General features: G+C 41.8%; 1 protein-coding gene across 7 annotated transcripts in view; it reads right to left on the bottom strand.

Moving 5' to 3' along the window:
- The window catches only part of TBL1X (transducin beta like 1 X-linked), a 256300-nt gene that overhangs the window by 70969 nt on the left and 162922 nt on the right, over positions 1-22409 (bottom strand). For 5 of the 7 annotated variants that reach the window (XM_054470824.2, XM_063660435.1, XM_063660436.1 and 2 more), the window contains one exon: positions 8381-8468. The exons of the other annotated variants lie outside the window; for them this stretch is intronic. The gene's annotated coding sequence lies outside the window, so the exon portion shown is untranslated. The remainder of the gene's footprint in view (positions 1-8380; positions 8469-22409) is intronic. 7 annotated transcript variants of the gene reach the window in all.

The following is a 22409-nucleotide window of genomic DNA, read 5'->3' as shown; positions in this document are numbered from 1 at the left end:
ATTCGTAGTGTAGCAGAACTCTCAAGCAGAGACAAGGCCACTGCAAACCTCATTTCTGGCTTGAGTGATGGCACACTGGTGTGCCGTTCCTGTCTGGGCGACATTTCCTAAGGCCAGTCCACAAGCACCTTCCTTCACGGAAGAGGAGGGGGATGTTTTGGAAGAAAGACAAGTTAAATTCTTGACTGATGGAGACAAGACCCACGATTTTGGAAGAAGCCAGAGAAAGAGGAGAGAAGCACAGGAGCTCTGTGTGTACCTGTGGGGAGGACCTGTTCTATGAAAATGATTTTTGACTTTTAATGATGTGTCACATGCACCCCTCAGCCCAGGGGGTGAGGACTGCCCTCTGCACCAAGGTTCAAAGCAAAGCGCCATCGACAGCTATGTATTCTGTGGGAAGAAGTCCGCCTTTGTCTTCTGTGCCAAGAACTATTTTTGCAGACAAATAACATGGAGTTTGGAATGTTCATGCTTTATTACAATTACTACTTTTTATTGCAACTATTACTTCTTATGACAGTTATGACTTTATTACAATAAAGTTAGGGTAAATCAGGGTGAGAGTCCCCATCCGTATAGGCTTATTGGCTAGAGATAAGGTAGCTCACGTCCTGAGAGCCACAGAGAACAGGTAAAGATGTGGGACTCAGGGAGCCTTTGGCCAAGCGCCAGAGACCCTGACTTCTAGGGGCAGCTGCACCACTATCTAGCCCTGGGATTGGAGGGTCAGTTATATGGCTGTTTCCGTATCTCTAAACTGAATACAAAATAGCCCCTATGTAAAGGGGAGAGTGTGAGGAGTCAATGCTTTTATGCAGAGCCCGATGCACAGAAAATATCCAGTATGTGGGAGCTGGTATTTTAGCTCCTCCAGCAATTCCCAAAGAGAGACCTGAAGGGTCAGCAGGAGAGGATCAGGGAAACACACACCTGCCTTGCCCATGGCCACTCAGGGCTCGACTCCTCGTCCTGGCTCATCAGCAACATCAAGCAGGCAAGGTGAAGGTGGCACACATAAAGCCCAACCAAAAAGAACTACCACCAGAGGCCTGTGTTTGGGCATTCTTTTCTAGTATGTACAGCTGGAGACACAAGCCGCATTCTAACACCTAACCAGTTTCCCGAACAGCATCCGCTTCCAGCCTTCGAGTTCTGAGAACTCCTGTGGATGTTTTCCAATTTCTCCAGTTCTAAAATAAAGGAGATATTGGCAGCACTCAGAGCTCCTCCTTGGCCCCAAACAGGACAGGGATGAGAGGGGAGTCTTAATTAGAGCAACTGTGTTTATTTTCTTGCCTGACCCAGCTTTGATTAAAGACACCTTCAATTAGGTTGATTTGAGGTGTTTGGAGTTGTGATTGCACAAAAACGAAATAACCACCTTCCACTTTGGGTTAAAGCCACAACATTCTCTCACTGTGCTGCTTGAAGAAGGCAAAGAAGAACAAATGAGCATGGGCTGATGGCATTTCTGAAGTTTCTCTGCTAAAGATAAGTAATTCAATATAAGTGATAATTTGGGGTTTAGAGCCGTCAAGAAGCTGAAGGGGAGATTATTTATAGTATTTTTTTTTTAAGCCTTGGTTTCAAGGTGGCCAAAGGTCCTATTAATTCGCAGTTCCCTTCACAAAACAGTTCAGCATTCAGTCCCAGGAGAAACGGCTGTTTAAGAGTTTCATTTCATTGAGTACGTAGTTAGAGCACTCAATATGCCATCATTCTCTGGGAGAACACTGGCCCCAAACAACAAAATCTTAATTGCTGTTTCAATTATCTTAAAAAGTAGAATCACATGGGGCCTGCTGGCGAGCTGGTGCTGGTAGTTAAGGACAGAACGGGCAAGTTCGTTTCTTGCCAAGAGGCCAACCGTGTTCTGAAACAGCGAAGGAAGCACGAGCTGATGAAGGGGCTGTGTATTGTAGGAAGGGCAACGCACGGAGCTCCTCTGACATCACTGGAGGGGAAGCTTTATCTTTCAGCCATTTGCCCTGTTATGTAAACATCTTAAAGATCTTCTAAAGCAGCCCTTGGTTTCTGAAGGGACCTGAGAAAGTGAGTGTCATTAGTTAGGCTGCTATTAGTTAGGCTGTTGGCGTCTGTGCTGGAAGAATCCATTGCTTGGAGGGATGGTCTGGACAAGGCTCAGGTCTTTGGGGCTTGTCTCCATGCAGACTGGACTGAGCCAGGGTCACTGGAAGATCTGCTTGAACTGACCTCAGCCTCTAAAGGGCACCTCTTTCTCCAAGTTGCTTCATGGAAACGAGCAAACTCTGCCCATTTGGAGGCAGCGGCTCTTTTCTCTGCTCAGATGTAAACTGAGTTTATTTTCATTTCAGTAACCAGCTTAAGACAGAATTTTAAATGTATGTATAAAGTTTACATATAAATCCCAATACACCTTTTCTAACATCTGCCTGGGGAGCAGCTTATTTGGGGGCTGACACAGGCTTGTTTTACCACTTTGCACGTCTTTTCATAATATGTAATTGTAAAGAAGCCAAATGTGTGGTTCGTGAAACAATCTCATTGTCCAGTGACAGCACGATGAAATACATTGCAGTGAACACATACGGGAACTAGCAGGCCGCCATGAAGATGATTTTAGAAACCAATACACGGCATGGATTGTATGCTAGCTATCAGGTGTGAGTGCTATGTGCACGATGCGATCGATCTCCCCAGTCATAACTCCAAGAGATAAATATGACCATTACTCTTATTATCATTTTATAGGTTTAACAAATAAAGGCTTAGGGAAGATAACCAACTTAAATCCCAGCGAAGCTAGGATTTAAAGTTACGTTGCTTGACATTAAACGCTGTGCTCTTCCAGTGCAAGTTAAAAATTTCAAAGCTAGGTTAATGGAAAGATATTTATGATATGTCCCAAACTGGGTGGCAGGGGACGACAACAAAACAGAAAAGAGGGCCAAAAAGGTTACAGTTTGACCCAAATCTGTAGGAAAACACATACAGAGGAAAAGTTTGGGGAGAAATGCATAAAAATATTTTATGTTGCTTTCTTTCTTTCATACACTTCTCTCCATTTACCCACAATCAGATATATAATACTTTCAGTAAGAAACTATTCCCCGCAAAGAAAAATTTCCCATTAGTTTTACGGTTATATTTATTTACTTGGAGTCAATGGTCTGAAATGGTAAATATAATCAAAGAATTATTTCTTCGTTACTAGAGCTCCAGTGCCAAGCAGTGACACCTCCATTTAAATATGGAATAAACTAGTGGCGTAAGATGCAGCCAGGAAAACAGCATTTCAGGCAGGGGCAACGTCCGTGACAGGGGGCTGTGTGGGAAAAGCACGGCTCCCAACTGCATGTGTATCTTTCTACACGTGTAGTTTCTACTCTGAACATGGACTATTCATATTTATTAAAATGTAAAGAAAACCTAGCAATGTCGGCTGGGCGTGGTGGCTCACTTGAGTCCAGGAGTTTGAGACCAGCCTGGGCAACACAGTGAAACCCCATCTCTACAAAAAATACAAAAATTAGCTAGGTGTGGAGGCATGCCCCTGTATTCCCAGCTATTTGGGAGTCTGAGGCACGACAATCCCTTGAACCTGGGAGGCGGAGGCTGCAGTGAGCCGAGATCGCGCCACTATACTCCAGCCTGGGTAACAGAGCAAGACCTTGTCTCAAAACAAACAAAAACAACCTGGCAATGTCTTCAGAGATAATCAGTATGAAAACAACTATATAGGAAATGAGGCTACAGGGTTGGGAGGGCAGAGCAGAGGAGAGGTTTTGTGTTAGAAAAGGAACGCCGCTTTTCACAGAATAAAATCATCCCTGGCGGGACACGGTGGCTCACGCCTGTAATCCCAGCACTCTGGGAGGCTGAGGCGGGCAGATTACTTGAGGCCAGGAGTTTGAGACCAGACTGGCCAACATAGCGAAACCCCATGTGTACTAAAAATACAAAAAAATTAACTGGGCGTTGTGGCGCACGCCTGTAATCCCAGCTACTCAGGAGGCTGAAGCAGGAGAATCACTTGAACCTGGGAAACAGAGGTTGCAGTGACCCAAGATTGTGCCACTGCACTGCAGCCAGGACGACAGAGCGAGACTCCATCTAAAAAAAAAAGAAAGAAAAGAAAAAAATCCCCATGATGAGGCATTCAGAAAAGGTCCTTTCTGTGCCCCGCCACCCTTCTGGGTTAATTAGTGGCTGGCTGGGGCTTTCATCCAAAGCCTACATGCACGTCAACGGCAGATGCTATGGTGACAGGAAGGAAGCCCTCTTGAAAATGCTCCACCTAGCAAGAGCAAGCCACTACCAGGGAAATCCACATCATATGAGCTGGACAATGCATGTAAGGAAAAGAGCACCGCCTCCCTTTCATCTCCTCCTCCTCTGGCCACAGTTCAACACAGATGCACGTGCCCAAGATTTCAGAGCAGACTGCCTTGGAAGGCACTGACGCTACTGCTTCCAAGGAGCAGGAGCTCATCCTGTTTTCCTGATGACCGTGGTCTTTAACCTAGTACTTCTGATATCCAGGTCCATTATGACCTATTTTCCAGCCAGAAATTAATTTCTGGATTTTAATTATCTTTAAGATAGATTGAACACAGTTTCTACACAATGTGCGCCGGGCCTTCAAACAAATTTCAGGAATACACGCACTCTGGTCATGACATCTCTAAGACACTGATTTTTCACTGACATATGAAGAATTTAATTTGACCACGATGAGTCTCTTTCTGGCAGTAGATGGAGTCAGCAGTGGGTTCACCTACACATATGATGTGGCCTGTGAAGTTGTGAAAAATAAACTCTGAAGCTTACTCTATAGATAGAAAGGCAGGCGGTGCCCCATCCCCCAATGTAGCCTGGATCTCATATAAATCTTAGTGTTATATCAGCATTTTGTTTTGTTTTAGTGACAGGGTCTCACTGTGTTGCCCAGGCTGGAGTGCAGTGGTGCAATCATAGCTCGCTGAAGGCTCAACCTCCCAGGCTCAAGCGATTCTCCTGCCTCAACCTCTTGAGCAGTTGGGACTACAGGTATATGTTACCACCTCTGGCTAATTATTATTTTTTTCCTTTTCTGGTAAAGATGGGGGTGTTACTATGTTGCCCAGGATGGTCTCAAACTTCTGGCCTCAAGTGATCCTCCTGCTTTGGCCTCCTAAAGCACAGGGAGTACAAAGTGTGAGCCACCATGCCTGGCCTGTATCAATTTTTGAGGCTTATATTTAAATGAATGACAAAGATGTTTTTAAAAAAGGAAAAAACTAAAAGCATCATGAACCCAAATATTAGATGAGAGTCCAACCATCCTCATATTTATGTCAGCAAACACAGGCACTAAATTTTGTAATTTAATGCCCCATAGCCTATAATTCCACAGCCATATGACTGACAACAAGTACAAAATAAAGGGCTGACAGAAGCAGTGGTGAGCAGGACTCCTCAATCTCCTCAAGTTTGACATTTAGGGGTTGGGGAGGATGTCCTGTGAACTGCAGGACATTTGACAGCATCCCGGGCCTCTACCCACTAGATGCCAGTAGCACCCACTCCCTCACTGGTGACAACCAGAAATGTCTCCACACATTCCCAGGTATCTTGGGGGTGGAGACTCCCCCAGGGTGAGAACCCAAGTTAGGGTAGTTACACAGGCCCAGAGCTACTCCCTCTTATGTGGCAGAAAGGCCCTCAAATTCCTTATGTAAAAGTCCTGACCCCCAAATATCTGCAGTGCCTTCGCTACGTCATCACAATTTAGATTCTGTTTCCATCATATCACGGCCCTTGGGTGGGCCTCTCGGAGCCTCACCTCCAGGTGGCCTCCAACTCAAAAGGCCACAATCAGAAAAGGTGGAAAGAGAACAGTTGTGTTCCTCTAGGTTAGGGTCAGCAAACTGCAACCCAGTATCAGTGTCTATAAATAGGGTTTTCTTGGCACTCAGCCATGTTCATTCATTTCCGTAGGGCCTACACTGCTTTCACACTGCAATGGCAGAATACAGCAGCTGCAGCACAGGCCGCCTGGCCCGCAAAGCCCAAGCCCCTAACTATCGGACCCATCACAGAACATGCTTGCTGAGCCTGCTCTCAGTCCTTCCTGCTCTACCACAGATTTTCCCACCTCTACATCCCAGAACGACTGCCTAGTCCCTTCTCGGCTTGGAATCTTCCTGCCTGAGAACTTCAACAGTGAACGCCCCTGAATGTGAACATTCCTCATAACCATACCAACCCCTTTAAGACTGAGAGACAAAAAACACTAACACCAGGGTCTGTGATGGATGCCTTTGAAAGGAGGACATGTGTTGAAACCACACACACCTCAAGGAAACTGTTAGAAGCCCTCACTTTCTGAGATGCAGCACGCAACATAGGCAGAAAGAGTATGTTATGTAGGTTATTCCCAACCTTACTAATGAACTACAGCAACAGAGTACCATTTTTGAGGATAATGCCAAATGACTATCTGCATGTATAAACCACACAAGTTATCAAAGGCTACAAAAACACTCACTCATGTATAAACCCAAACACAGATACCTCACGCAGAGGAGAAATTCAATGTGTGCTGGATTCAATGAAATAGAGGCTTATGTTTCCAAAGTACTGAAATAATACCCACTCAAAACATTGATGAGAGAAAGATCCCCTCCCAGCTTCCCTCTGACATTTAAAATATGGTTCAATGGCATTTCGAAAAATATTGACTGGTGTAACAGCCACTTTGGAAAAATTCAGTTCCTCAAAATGTTCAACAGAGGTACCATATGACCCACTGCTAAGTAAATGCCACAGAGAAATGAAACATGTCCACACAAAAAAACTTGAATATGTGTGTTCATGACATCATTGTTAATAACAACCAAAAGGGAAATACAACCCCAATTTCCATCAACTGATGCATGAATCAAGTATGTTCTACCCATGGTCTAGCCACACAATGGAATATTCTGACATAAAAAGAAATGACACATGCCACAATGCACATGAACCTTGAAAACATTATACTGAATGAAAAAGCCAGTCAGAAAATTCAAATTCACTAATACATTACAAATTTTGTTTTTATAAACAGACTACACCTTTCATTAAAATACTTATACATGTTTAACTTGTTAACACAATCTACATATGAGTATGTCTGGCTTTAAACAAAAGTACCTCAAACAATAAGCTGCTTATTTTAATTAAATTTAAGTCTATCATTTTAGTTCTAGTTGGTTCTCTTAAAATAGTAAATCAAAAAGCTTCCTCAAAATTCTATCTTTACACTTTAAAACTGCCCAAGTTCTATAGGTTTGTTTTTTTTTTTTTAACTAAAAAGGCATTAGAGAAAGAAACAGAAAATTAAATAACAATTAAGTAAAATGAAACTAAAATCACACATACCAAAAGGTAATAAGATAACTTTTACAGAACTTTTGGGGCATGCGTCTCAGTTTTAGTTTGGGCTACGGGCTTCTCAACTCTTGACACCTGTGCACATACAATTGTTTGGTGTGCTAGTCAGGAAACTTTAGCATCTCACCAGATTTACACATAGTAATCTCCATGATTTTCTAATAAGTTTCAAAGTTAACTAGCAAATCAATTTGGAGACAAGACACAAATCATACTAAGAAACTGATAAAGCATAGAATTAAGATATAGGAGCCAAATAAAATCTATACTCATGCACCCAATTATAATTAACTTGTCTGCATAATTGTAATTCATAATGTTGACAAGAGAGGTTGATTTTAGAAGGTGTCATCCTCACCTGGTAAGACCCAGAAAAATTTGTTATAGCTCCTTCAGGATCCAAAATTCTCAGAAGGCAGGCCAGATGCAGTGGCTCACACTTGTAATCCCAGCACTTTGGGAAGCCGAGGTGGGCGGATCACTTGAGCTCAGTTCGAGACCAGCCTGGACAACATGGTGAAACCCTGTCTCTACTAAAACTATTTTAAAAATTAGCCGGGTGTGGTGGCAGGCGCCTGTAATCCCAGCTACTTGAGAGGCTGAGGCAGGAGAATCGCTTGAACCCGGGAGGCGGAGGTTGCAGTGAGCCGAGATCGCACCACTGCACTCCAGCCTGGGTGACAGAGCAAAGACTCTGTCTCAAAACAAACAAAAACAAAACAAAACAAAAACACAACCCAAAATTCTCAGAAGTCAGTAAAAAGGCAAATTTCTCATTCGGAATTGACTATGCAGCTCCCAATGATTTAATGATTGTCTGTCTACTACCTTCAACCTTCAGTAAGGAGAAAGACCGGGCACTTCCCCTGAAAACATCGTTTAAAACAGAAGGGGTTCCATTTTGGGAAAATGCAGTTCTGCTCCTCAAACGGATTTCAGGTACAAGGGCAAGGATCCAATGGCATGCTGGGCTGCTTACCTTATGGTGACTTCATGTATGGACCTGTGGACCAGCAGGCTTCCCAGCATCCGGTCATAAAAATGGGAAGCCGTCTGCAGGGACCAGCCTAGGGAGAAAGGGAAAGGTTTGAAACAAAAGACTTAAAAATCATTGGGGTGTGTTTACCTCTCAACCATCCCGTTCCTTTAGGTTTTTTTCTTCTTCCTAATTAAAACTTAACACATTTTATTGGTTCTTAATTTCTGTCTTAGTCCATAGCACAGATTGTAAGGTTTTGTTTGCAAAGTGAAAAAGAGGAGAAATTAAAAGTGGCCGGTCAGGCATTATACATGTAGAAGTTCTGAAATAAAAGAGTCTCAAAATAGATAAAATTAATGTTAGCTCAGCTATTGCTACTGCTATTATTTAAAGATAATTTAAAGATTTAAATTAATTTTAAATTACATTAAATTTAAAGATAAATTAAGGTTCCCTTGAAATATCCTTGTTTTTGGAACAGGGCCTTATTCAGCTGATACATGAACCTGTGCACACCCTCGGGAGAAGACAACACGCTTTAGCTAAACATTCCCCATCGCTTGGGCTAGCTTTCCAATAACTCTGCCAGGCACATTTGTGTGCATATATGCATTCTCATGTACTGTGCTCATAAAAACACACAAACAGGTCAGAATCCTTTCTCCTCCGGCTCCCCTAAAATCAAGAAAACCAAAGGCACCCACTAACGTCTCAACTTTTCATTTCTCTTCAGACATTTCTGTTTCACAAGGGTTCCATTTGCACTGATTTATGAGGAAGCCAGGTTTATGGCTCATAAAATGATAATCCTTTATATCAAAAATTGTTTTTATTTCTCAGTCACTATAAATACGAATCAGTAAACCATTTACCTAATGATATTTACCTTATAAAATTTCTTTGGTTGTGAATGATTCCTGCCTCCTAGAGAGTATAAATTATCGTCTATCATCTACAAATTCAAGAACTAAGGAAATTAAATGTCCACCATTTTCTCTAAATTCTTATTTAATAGTCTTAAGTGATAATAAAAAGGTACCAGGTTTAATATAATTGAAGTCCACAAGTGAAGCTATGAGTGAAGGTGTTTCTTATTAGGGAGTTTATATAGAAACTCAAGTGTTTTAAGGAAATTCAAGTAAATTATTCCCACTGAGTCATGTTTATAGTTATGTTGTTTAAAGGAAGGAGATTAAAAAAAATCTACAAGCAGGTTCACAGGCCCCTAAATTGCATTACGGTACATTGAAAACAAAAACCATAAGGATATTCAAGATGAAAGTAATAACCAGGGCAATTTGTAAAAAATCTACCACTGAAGTAAAATAATGAGAGTGAAACTAAATTCATCTGTAACTCTGAATAGAAATGAAAGGGCACCAGGGAAGCAGGCACAAAGGAATCTTGATTTTGCTTATAAAATATACTTTTAACTATGAAAAAAATCTGCAGTGGAGATGAAACAGGACAATACTCCTTATAGTGAGCTGGAGAGACCAAATTACTGTTTTCAGGATTGGGTTATAAATTACCAGGGGAAAAAATAGCCTTATGATGAAATTGCTAAATACCATAAAGTATCAAAATATGAGCAGATGTCACCACAATAAGTTCCAAATTGCTTGTAAATTAAAACATTAAAACCCACAATAATTCAATAAGTAATTAATATACAAACAGCTCTTATTACAAGCTGTTCAGAAGAAAGCTTGCAATCAAATTCCTATTCTTTGGTCCAAAACAGATGGTAACCCACAAATGAGAGTCTTGAAATTTGAGATTATCTCTTATATATGTTGTTAAATTCAATAAGTATAATTAACTTATCATCTGTGTGTGATCAAACACAAAAATAGGAATTATGACTTTGGTTAATAACATTCTTCTGGTTATGAAACATGTCAAAAATAATTAGTTTATTGCTAGAAACAATACATTTAAATGAGAAATCAGACCTTCCAACACCTGGTCATTACTGATTTCCCCATTATTAGTACACAAATAGAACCACAATAAACAGCCCTGGCAAGAAAGTTTACATATTGCCAAATATTTGTGTGAAATACAAACGATTTTAACAAATGCCATATGCTCTTTATTTTTACAACTAAATAAATGCTGATATGTGACAAATATAAAAGGGATTCTAATTTTCTGGTAGTCCTCTGCTCTTGGTGTGGTGTGCCATGCATGTATAGTGACAGTCCCTCCACATTGAACATGGAGAGGTTTTGAAGGGGCTCTCTAAGCTGACACAACACAGCATGTACCTGCTTCTCCAAAGAAAGTAGGTTAGAACAGAGCTTGCAGTGCTATGTACATTTCTTCAAAACACTGAATTCAAACACTGTAATCAAATAAAATACAAGATAACTTAGAAACTGCAAATCCATCAGCCTGCTCCTCCCCCAAAATTTCTCTTTTTCTTTTAGTCACACAAGCACACCTCATTAAGAGACCCCAGGTGTTCCACTACTGAGTTCTTGCCAATGGTAGGGGAGAGGAGCTGGGAAAAGATGTGCACAACTTGTGGTCATGGGGGTTGCTTGAGAGCCTGTCTGACCCTTAGGAAGGCAGGATAGTAACACAAAAGGAACCTGGATCCGCCGATGCTCTTGGGGATTTGACACCTACCCTTCTGGGACTACCGCCTGCCTTTGTCTCAAATTGCTGTATTTTGATATTTAGCCTATTCCCTAAGTAGAATACAGAATCCCTGGGCGATGATCTCAATTTTCCTCATGGTATCCGGTGTTTCCTTCAGTCACATCATCCATAACACAAATTATACCTTTTCTACCCGAACAGGAGGAAGAGTCCTTTCTTTTTCAAGTTCATTTCTACAGTCCAGGCTTGACACATAACACATACTTGATAAAAGTTAGCTTAATGAATGAAGGATGTACCATATATAATCAATTAAAACATTACAGTTGCTGATCACACACGTTAATATAGATTTCGGAAGTCCTCTACACATTCATTTCTTCATGATGTCTGCCTTAATTCTCTTGTGAAAAATCAGAAGAAAATGTAGCCTTTTCACATGGATATTGGAATTCAGAAAGATTCCTGTGGAGTTATTTTTACTGGCATCTTTGAGGATGTTCTTGGGGGAAGCACGAAAATTTCAAGAGATAGTTTTAAAGAAAAGGACACAGAATGGTCTGGTATTGTTTTCCGATGTTTTAGAATTCTAGATCTCCAAGTGCAAGCACCAGTTATCACTCCATTGTGTCTGTATTTATGAGTAGGCAGTCTTTGTATATTTCCTTGAACTGGTGCCTCACCGACACTGTCATTTCACTGTTCGTTGTGTCTGGAAATAGATCTAGGCATATGTGAGCCAGCCACAAACAGCTCATTTTCCACCTTTTAATTCTTCACACAACTATTGTTTCATAGAGCTGAAGAGTTACAAAGGTCCAGCCAAATGTTGTCCAAACTCAATAGCACCCTCAGCTAAATTTCATCCTATATGCAGATCAGCTGGTTTGTTCCCATTCAACTATAAATCCTGTACATCACTTTTCAATCGTGCTTTGTGAATTCCTCTGCATATTTGTAAAACCACTGTAAGGGATTTTTAAATTGAATACAAGAAATAATAATCTAAAGCACTGAGAGACTCTTCTTTTTAATACTATGTTTTCAAATTCAGAAAGGGGCATTCCTCGAAAGCAGTCATTTTGAGAAATTATATTCTTTTCCTATCAGGAAAGAATTAGCAACTTTAAAGACTCCTCTTTTGACACAGCCTTCAGAACCCATTCACCTAAGAAAAACCAGAACAGCACACCTCAGGCCCAACATAGACATTCCCCTGGACCATACATGGTTGTTGCTGTTTTTTTTTTTTTTTTTTTTGCTTTGTTTTCAGTTGGAATAAAAGTAGCAACATAAAAAATTTTTAAAAAATTCTTATTTTTTTTTAAAATATAGAGATGGGGGTCTTGATATGTTGCCCAGGCTGGTCTTGAACTCCTGGCTTCAAGTGATGCTCCTGCCTCAGCCTCCCAAAGTGCTGGGATTTCAGGTGTGAGCCACTGAGCCTGGCCAAATTAAAGCGTACAATTTAGTGGTACGTTCAGATGTTATGCAACCACCACCTATGTCAAGTTCCAAACCATTTTCAATCACCTGGAAAGCAGTTCTGGTGCCCACTAAGCAGTCACTCCTATTCCCTCCTCCCCCAGGCCTGGTGACCACAGAACGCTTTCTGGCTCTATGAATTTCCCTATTTGGGGCACTAAATGAGATCATACAATATGGGACCTCTTGCATCTGGCTTCTTTCACTGAGCATGTTTTCCCAGAGCATCCATGTTGTAGCACGTTCCAGGGCTTCACTCCTTTTATGGCTGAATACTATGCTACTGCGTGGCTGGACCACATTGTGTTTTTCCAGGCAGCAGCTGACGGGCACCTGGCTTGGGTCAACCATGCTGCTATGAACATTCATGTCCTTGGGGCAATGGCTAGCAGTGGAATTGCCTGGCATCGTTCTGCCTTTATCCTTCTTTACCTGAGTCTCCTCCTCCCCAGGAATGAAAGGTGCACAGGATGGGCGGAGGGAGGCCAAGCTGGAGAGAGCCAGGACCTGGGGAAAGGAGCAGAAGGCCTAGGGCCAGCAGGCAGGGTGGCCAACAAAGGGGATGGATGCACAAGGAGGAGCCAGGAGCCTGCCCATGGAAGAGCCATAGCCAACAACAACCACATGCCAGAGCCCTGCTTGGCAAGCACTGTCTGTCTGACAAGCTCATGCTGTGTGCAGGGCTGCACATGCTCCCTACCTGGCTGCCACTGCAGACTGAGCATTCCTCTACACAGATCAAATCCCTACCAAGCATTTGCCCGATGACAACAAAGGATGCACCATTTTCCGCTTGAAGCAAACTTTTTTTTTCCCACTCAGAAGCATATGTATTACACATTTAATCCCAAATAAAAGCATGGGATTGGCATCACGTTTCTGTATTTTAATACGGTGTTCTGGAGCAGGGGTGACAGTGCCTGCTGCCGCCCCCTCCCCACACCCCCCGCCATCTCCCAGGGGATATTAAGCAATGTCTGGAGATATTTTGGGGTGTCCCAACTGGAAGTGGAGGTGCTACTGGCATCTCTTGGTAAAACAGAATCAAATTTGTATGATAAAATTCCTTCGGGTGCTCATGGCGAGGCCAGCATGGTACAACACTGAGGCCCCCTGCCTACAGCCATACCAACTCAGCAGCCGCAGGAAGGAGGCGCCGGGACACGGCCCCTCCAGCCCCCATCCTGCCTTTAGGTGGGCGGACATCTTGCCTGCAGCCTCGAAAGACCCCACGCTGGTATCACTCAGCTAACTGAGGCCAACACTCCCAGCTTTCAGAATCTAACACTTTGTCACAGGCAGGTCGGAAACATACCTGGGCAAGGGGCCTTCTCAGCCAGCACCTCATCAAATGGGGGGTAATCATTTGCAGAGTTGTCGCCAGGAAAAATGAGAACCAAGTGAACTTGGAAGCCAATCGACTGGAGTTTTAGAGTAAGTAGGGGAGCGTTTGCCAAGGCATGCTCTTCAGAGTGCCGTTTCTCAGGCTGTTTAGTAGATGTTTAGTATGTGTCATCTGAAAAACAGCTCCACACTTCAAAACAATTGGCAACATCGGGTTAAATAAAGTTATTAAAAATTAATAGGCTGGGTGCAGTGGCTCATGCCTGTAATTGCAGCACTTTGGGAGGCCGAGGTGGGAAGATCACTTGAGGCCAGGAGTTCAGGACCAGTCTGGGCAACATAGCAAGACCCCATCTCTGTTAAATAATAATAATAGCTAACATGTATATTGCACCTGTTACATGCCTGGCTCTGTTCTGAGAGCTTTGAGCTTGGATTAAATAATCTAATTAATAATTGTAAATATTTAATGTGCTTAGTACACTAAGTGCTTCTACAGCATACACTGTGTCCGACGGCAGTGGTGGTTTCCATGTGTACAGGAGCGTGTGAGGGAGCACTGTTACTATCCCGTTCTCACACAGAGGGAACGGACACACTGACATGCAGCTCCAGGTCTAGGTCCCAGGGCTGGGGAATGGTGGAGCTGGGGTGTGAATGCTTGCAGTCCGACTCCAGGGTTTGCACTTGTCACCATGAGGTTCTACCGCCTTTTAATTTGCTGCAGAGTTTGCTAAAAGCTTTGATCAGCTGTTGTGCGTCGTGAGTGCAAAGATGAAGAATTTAGGATTTACTGTGAATCCCACCTCCCACAACCTCACGGTGTATCTTCACTGCCATATCCCAAGGCCATACCAGCCAGTCGTGCATCTGTACAATAAATGTCCAGTCGGTCCTCATGATTTCCTCCCAGCTCTGGGCTGCACGTATCCTGGGCAGCACGTATCCTGTGAACCCCTCTATCCCGCCTTACTGCTAATGGACTTGTCCAGGTGTCTAAGTGCCCATGCAGATGAGGATACGCCATGCTCAAGGTGCTAGGGTTTGCCTGACTCTCCTCGGTTTCTCTATGAAAGACATCTCCACATGTTGAAATCCTAAAGATACTTTTCTGACTGACTCTGAATACCTCAGTCACTAAACATTCTAATAAGCTGAGATTTTACTGTTAGGAGACTATGTGTTCTCCAATGTGTATTTTTTTAAGACTCTGCAAGCTTGAAATCTAAAGGTGACAGTACTTGACTAAAATGAATGCAAGTGTGCCAAGATGGTAACAACTTATAAAAATACACGTTACTTTTAATATCGTAATAGTGTCAAGAAGCAGGGCAGTTCTGTGTGAGCCTCATCCACTGGGAATCAAAATTGGGCCAGCATCCTCATTTCTCTTTCTACTCACCAAACTATGAAAATGGGTATGGGGAGGTGGAAAGTCACAATGCATTCATTATTTCCTCATATCTTACCATCTCATCTTTTTTTCTTTTTAAATTCACTTTTGGAATAGTCTTGATCTAGGTGCATTATTTTTTACCACTGTAGTAAACCTCTGCCCTTCTTTTTTATATGTGCTCCTCAGAGGCAACTCCGAAGAGTCCCCTTCTTTTTAAAGTTATATTTATAACATAAAAAAAAGTTCTGTATTATTTTCTTAATAATCAATGACCAATTTTGCACACAAATTCCTTAGGCCTAACTTTAATGTTATTTAAAAATAAGCATATATGTTATAAGCAAACTAGAAGGCTATAAATTAAAACCAAAGAACATCTTAAAAGAGTTTTCTTTTAAAACCAAGTCTGCATGATTAAATGATAAAAATTGCTTGTCCCATGTCTACAGAAGAAAACTAGAGTTTGAATGTTTTTGAAATTAACATTTCAGTACTGCCATCTGTAAATGGTAATCCTGGGTATGCCATCAATTTCCCTTTAGTGTGTTCATGGATCATTACTGTACAAAATGAGAGAGATAGATTGTGGTAATAGCTTTTATAGCTGAAACAAGGAAAAAAGGTTACTACTGGAGCACTCCCATAAAGCTGGCGGTTACGCAGGCAATTGTTACTGACATCTTTTCCACAAGCTAATCGTGTTTGCATACCCTCTACACAATACCAGGCAAATGCCCAACTGCTTTCTCGTAACCCAACTCTAAAAGGTCCAAGGAGCCAATATGGAGTTATAAAAATATGTAAAAATAATAAACACTGGATTTCATCAGTGTTTCCCTAACTGGGTTTAGTGTTCATTAATAAAACACTAGTACTGAGATGATAAAATATGTTACTTAAAACACATTTTGGCTGGGCGCTGTGGCTCACGCCTGTAATCCTAGCACTTTGGGAGGCCGAGGTGGGTAGATTACTTGAGGCCAGGAGTCCGAGACCAGCCTGGCGAACATAGCAAAATCCCAGCTCTACTAAAAATACAAAAAAGTTAGCTGGGTGTTGTGGCATGCGCCTGCAGTCTCGGCTACTCAGGAGGCTGAGGCACGAGAATCGCTTGAACTCGGGAGGCGGAGGTTGCGGTAAGCTAAGATCGCGGCCACTGCACTCCAGCCTGGGTGACAGAGCCAGACTGTCTCAAAAAAACCACAAAAACCAAAAACACATTTTAAGGATTCCAAGATCAAATAAAGTTGTAAAACTCTCGGTTAAGGAAAGTAAAACAGATTCAAAAACCTAAACAAACTCCAAGCAGGATAAACAGCATAGAAAACCCCAACAAGACACCATCAATTTCTTGAAAATCAGTGACAAACTCTTAAAAGCAGCCAGAAAAAAAACCCAAAAGTTATATCCAGAGGAAAAATGATAGTAAAAACTGCAAACTCCTTGTCAAAAGCTATGCAAGGCAGAAGACAATGAAATCTTTAAAGAACTGAGAGGATGTATCAATGCAAAATTCTACACTCAGATGAAATATCTTTCAAAGAATGATGGCAAAATAAAGAGTTTACCAAACAAGCAAAAGCAGAGAGAATTCACTTCCTGTAGACCTGCATTACAAGACAGACTGAAGGGAGTCCATGAAGGGGAAGAAAAACTTCGGATGGAAAATGCGGATTCCCACAAAGAAATGATGAGTGGCAGAAATAGTAAATATAACATATAAATATAAACATATTTTCTTCTCTTTAAAAGAATTTTTTTCCATGTAATCGACTTCTTAGTACAAAATTAAAAACTATGTATTATGGTGTTTTAACATGTATAAAAGTAAAATGTACGGCAAATGTAGCACAAAGAACTAAGAATGGAAGGAGAATGAAAGCACATTGTTGTAAGGCTCTTATATGTGAAGTAAAATATCTTTCAAACATAGATTGTGATAAGGTTAAACATGAAAACTGTCAACACTAGAGCAACACCCTAAAAAATAAAGCAATGAGTTATTGCTAATAAGCTTACTGTAAAGTATAGTCACAAAAAAGCCCCAGTTTATGCAAAAGCACACAGGAACCGAGGAGAAAGGAAACACAGAGTAAGTGGTACAAAGAGAAAACAAAGAGCAAGTGGTAAATGGTATAACCACTCCAGCGAAAAGGCTGAGACGGGAACAGCAGACACTGTGGGCTACTGCCGGGTGAAGAATGCGAGGAAGGAGAGGAACAGAGACGATAACTATTGGGTACCAGGCTGAATACTGGGGTGACAAAATAATCTGTACAACCCCCCCATGACATGAGTTTACCTATGTAACAAACCTGCACATGTACCCCTGAACCTAAAAGTTCAAAAATAAAATAAAAATCAAAGCAAAATAAATAAGAGGCCGAGATTGTGAAACTGGATTTAAAAAGCCAGAGTCTTCTCTATGCTGTCTGTAACAAACCTACTACTTTGAATACATGTATATTCTGTTACTGAATATATGTATATATATTATCCATATATCTCATATATGTTATATATTGATTATATGTTGTTGATATATAGTCTCTGAAAATATGAACAGCCAGCCCTCTGTATCCACAAGTTCTGCATCTAAGGATTGAAAATATTTTTAAGGCCAGGTGTGGTGGCTCACGCCTCTAATCCCGGCACTTTGGGAGGCCAAGGCGAGAGGACTGATTGAGGCCAGGAGTTCGAGACCAGTCTGGGCAACATGGTGAAACCCAGTCTCTACAAAAAATACAAAAATTAGCTGGGCGTGGTAGCTCACGCCTGTAGTCCCAGCTACTTGGGAGGCTGAGGTGGGAGGATCACCTGAGCGCGGGAGGAAGGGGCTGCAGTGAGCTTAGCAAGACCCTGTGTCAAAAAAAGAAAGAAAAAATATTTTTTTAAAAAATAAAAACAATACAATAAAAACAATTTTAAAAACAATATAACAATTATTTACATAGTATTTACATTGTATTAGGTATTCCAAGTAATCTACGATTTAAAGTTTACAGGAAGATGTGCATAGTTTATATGCAAATAGGACACTATTTTATATCAGAGACTTGCGCCTCCCTGGATTTTGGTATATACAGGGGTGCTGGAACTAATATGCCACAGATACCGAGGGATGACTGTATTCTGTTCAGCTTACAGTTCTCCTCCTTCACAACTTCCTCCATTCCTCACCTCCTTAGGGAATCTGTGGAAGATATTTCGGAGGCAAAGAAAACATAAAAGAAGCAACGAAACATCGAGTGATTCCTGGACACTAAGTGTAGATGCCTTTGGTAGAGAATTCATAAGCGAACTTAACACGACACGATGATGCTGGTCTGTTGGAAGGAGACTGGAGACAGCCGGACATTAGGCCCCTCCAGGAGACAGAGCATCATCAAACTGAGGTTGCCATTCAGCTGTTCACTTAAAACACCTTTATGGGACTTACGAATATCCTGAACCCTGTATTAAATTATCCAGAAGATAACACCAGGAAGTCATGGGCCCTGCTCATGAGGACATGTTAGAGCCAAGGAAGTGCTTGGACGGGGGCAGTAGACATGCAGGAAAGAGCGGGACTGGCATTCCAGAAAGCTCCCCACTGAGCCCTGTCCTTCCCCCACTCCCATACAACCGGCGATCAGCGATCCCGAGGTATTCCACACTCACTTCCCAAGTAATCCTAGTATGGTCTGTTTCTAGAGAAACCCTCTTAAAACTCTGGCCCCAACAGCCTGTCTGGTCCAATATCCTACACGCAACTGCCAAGTTCTATCAAAGTTCTCCAGCACGAATGCTGCTACCATTTTTTTAAATCAAGGAAAACGATGGTGTTTTGCTTCTTTCATGAACAAGTACATGAGCCAGGCATTTTAATAAATACACTCTGGTACACGTTACATGCATCTGATATGCAGAGAAACACACGGATACTCACTAAAAGCACTGAATAAAGTTGAAATATTCACAGTGCTCTCTATCATAATTTGTCTTGTTTGGCTATGCTGTTTACTATCCTCCCCCTTTCTGAAACTGAGATTAACAGACGGGAGATATACCTAGATATGGCAACAGAAGGGGAGAAAGTTCCAGAACCATGGAGCAGTGGTAGGTACACATTTTCTCTAAAGGGCCAAATAGCAAGGATCTTGGACTTTGCAGCCATCGTAGTCACGTGTACCTGGAAGCCACTGGCAATCTGTAAACAAATGGGTGTGTTTATGCCAACAGATGTGTATGTGTTCCAATAAAACTACCTACAAAAGCAGGCTGCAAGCCAGTTGGCCTATGTGCAGTAGTTTGCTGAGCCCTACCTTAGAGCAATATCATATTAGATTGATTAAGCTGTGCACTCCTAACACATTACTAAAGTAGAATAGATAACCTACTAATACCACCAAGGTGACCCCAGACAACTAACATGCACAAGAAAAAGTGCCGTATTCCACAAGTAGAGCAGGTTTGTCTTGGTTACTTAGAATGGCCCCACTGACAGACCCACAGATGCCTGAGGGCAACCTCAGCACAGGTTTTGGTCCCTGGACGCTTTCACAGCTGCCACCAGGAGTCTTTGGGGCAGTCATGCAACATCACTTTCTGTTAAGCTGATGCTTTCAGAACACAAGCCCAAAATGCCTCATAAAAACATCCAAGTCTGCCAGGCGCAGTGCCTCACGCCTGTAATCCCAGCACTTTGGGAGGCCAAGGTGGGAGGCTCACCTGAGGTCAGGAGTTTGAGACCAGCCTGGCCAACACGGAGAAACCCCGTCTCTACTAAAAAATACAAAAATTAGCTGGGCGTGGTGGCACACACCTGTAATCCCAGCTACTTGGGAGGCTGAGGCAGGACAATTGTTTGAATCCAAGAGGCAGAGGTTGCTAGTGAGCCGAGATCACGCCATTGCACTCCAGCCTGGGCAACAGAGCAAGACTCCGTCTCAAAAAACAGAAAGAAAAAGAAAAAGAAAAAAAAAGTCCAACTCTTCTGAGTCTTCAATATGTGAAGCTGGACAGACTAGCCTTGTCAGTTTGGAAATGACATCTTTTTTTTTAAGTTGCTATTAAAATTATAGAAGTGATGCATGTTTATTGGGGAAATTTTAAGTGGTTCTCAAGCAGGCGTGATTTTGCCCCCCAGGGGACATTGGACAATGTCTGGAGATACTTATGGTGGTCACCATACGGAGAGGCTGCTGCTGGCATCCAGCGGGGGACGCCTAGGGATGCTGCTGAACCTCCTACAGGGCAAGGGAAGGACCTCCCACAGATAGTTCTCCAGCCCTACATGTCAACAGTGCCACAGTTAGGAAACCCTAATGTAAAAGGAAAACATTAAAAATATTCTCTTTCCAAGTCCTCTCAGTCTTAATGCACAGGCAGCCTCTGCTCTAAGCTTCTTCCGCAAGTTCAATAGAAGTGTATTCTTAATTTTAACACAAACATAGCATCTTTTAATTGAGTCATGAGAACCACATATCAACAGTTTTCATTCCTAACATTCTTGAACAGCAAGGCTGGTTATGCATCTTCTAAATACACTAACTCCTCACTTTCCCATTCAGAAAGAAAGAGTCTATTTAATATTATGTCCATTATATAACTGAACCATCACATCAGCCCTGTTTATTCTCATTTTGTAGATAAAGAGGCTGCTTTCTGAAGAGTGTAAGTGAACAATCTAGGCTGGCTTCACAGCTAACAAGGGGTAGGATTTGAACCCCAAGTCCTGGCTTCATGTTGGGTGCTCTCATTGTTTTAGATGAAAGCAATTCACAATTTACACTAATTTATATTGAAGGGAGTAGTAACTTACTTCTGCACAATGAGAATAAACAGGAATTGGGCAACTGAAACACAATTATTGGGGAAGTCTTACAAACAATTTCCAATGCACAATGTATCCATCACAAATCATTCTAACCCCTTCATCTTGTTACTCTTTAACACTTTTAGTTGGTGTGAAATTTATGCAGTCACTTGGGCTGTACCTACAAACAAGTGCCTTCAATTAATTTTTGGATTTTCTATGATACTTTTTTCCTGACTCCGATAAGTCTTGGCTATAGTTAGTCCACAGAGTCTACAATATTGTAGCTGGAACAAAAATGAGTTATCACAGGGTTTTGCTTTTCACTCACATGTACATCTCTCTCATTATGTAAAATTCAGATTCATAGATGCTTAGATCAACACTTAATATATTATTTATAGATGAGGAGACCAAGCTCCATGAAGACCAAGTGGTCGGTCATTCCTCTCACCAAGAAAGCAACAGAGTGCATGTTTAGATGAGTGAATGAATTTCACTTTTGATCTGTGGAATTCAGTTAACTTTTGGAGAATGAAACCTGTGCAATTCCCAGATACCCTAATTACTGTTAAAATCCGTACATTATTGGTGGCTCCTGCCTTCAATATGTAAATGCTTCCCTAGTTGCATTACAGCTACTGGAAACTTGCAAAACAACTAGCAACAATATTCCTAATATAAATGACTACAGAATCCTAGTTAAATATATACAATGCTTTTTAAAAGTATGGAACCTTACATCAGGCCTAATTTTGTGTGACTATCTACAGCTGCGGAATAGGAATATTTTTCAATTCATAAAATAAACGTTGCCACCCTTGTAAGAATTCTGATTCCTCAGTGCCCTTTCTTGCTATGCGACACTGATAACTAAGACTCAAGGTCTGGGTAACATTTGATCCCCTAAAAACCAGGGCCCAGAAAGACATGCAGTTTGGCTCTCTCTGACACGATGGCTAAGTAGTGAGGTTTTCTTCTATCTGGCATTTATGTGCCTGAATAGCAATGCTGCTGCTTTATGCTCATGGGCCGTGGCCACAGAAAGGCAGTTTAGAGCATGAAATCATCGGGAAAGCAAACACTTCAGGGATTTCACTTGAAGCAAGACCAAGAAATCTATTGTTTCATTAAAAACCACTTCTACCATGATGAAGCACTTGGACACAAACCCTGTGAGGCGGGCAGGTATTACTGACCTCTGTAAACTAACGGCACAGGCCGTGGAAGGACAGTACGCTACATGGAGTGTCAGCCAGTGCGGGGCCTAGCCTTACCTTTGTCAAAAAGTCTTCTGTGTCTACTATCAGAAAGGATGACTGAATCTTGAAACAGAAAAAGAGAGCTCACCATTTAAAAAATTTCCAACAGTCAAATATCTTTGCTGACTGGTGATCAGA

Source organism: Pongo pygmaeus, chromosome X (assembly GCF_028885625.2).
Source record: "Pongo pygmaeus isolate AG05252 chromosome X, NHGRI_mPonPyg2-v2.0_pri, whole genome shotgun sequence".
Taxonomy (NCBI): Eukaryota; Metazoa; Chordata; class Mammalia; order Primates; family Hominidae; genus Pongo; species Pongo pygmaeus.
Note: the sequence above shows the minus strand (reverse complement) of the source record. Positions and strands in the feature narration are given on the sequence as shown.